Source organism: Schistocerca gregaria, chromosome 1 (assembly GCF_023897955.1).
Source record: "Schistocerca gregaria isolate iqSchGreg1 chromosome 1, iqSchGreg1.2, whole genome shotgun sequence".
Lineage (NCBI taxonomy): Eukaryota > Metazoa > Arthropoda > Insecta > Orthoptera > Acrididae > Schistocerca > Schistocerca gregaria.
This window is the reverse complement of record NC_064920.1, coordinates 47,923,614-47,924,297: the sequence shown is the minus strand read 5'-3', so window position 1 is coordinate 47,924,297 and position 684 is coordinate 47,923,614.

The following is a 684-nucleotide window of genomic DNA, read 5'->3' as shown; positions in this document are numbered from 1 at the left end:
AAAGAGGCACGGCCTAGCGGTACTCTTGCGTACTTCGGCCTTACGGTCGCCTGCATCATCAGACTTCAGCTGACAACACTTCATATTAGCTTCTAATATTTGCAGCTATGGCGACCCATTACTGCTTGGCTAAACATCTGACACGTAACCGATGTGCTCTCCAAACAACAACACTTGCATTTCAGAACATGGCTTTCACACATGTCTACAAAATCACCTTCACCCTCAAATACAGTTTCCTTGCGACTGACAGGGACGTAGGCAAAGTTTAAAGTTGCTACTTACATTACATCACGTTAAACAGAATAACGGTAATTTACATCTGCAGCGGACCAAAATTCCGTATGTCTTAGTGTGGGGCTCGAAACCACGACCCTGGGATTAAGAGTCTCACGCTCTACCGACTGAGCTAGCCGGCTGCATCAGTTAATACCTGCCAGGTAGCACGTCACACAGTACTCGTTTGGGTTGGGTGGTCCCATACAGAATCTCTCCATGCTGCCTAATGCTTTCCTAACGTCACACTCGTCACGTACTTCACTTTTATTTCATAATCATTTCTGAGAGGTAAAGGAATTGCATGAAAACATGCAGAGCTAGTGGCGTCAAAATTAACGCACATACTTGATGTGACTCAAAAGCCGAACGAGCTACTTTCCGACGTTGTTTTAGATGTGCAAGTGC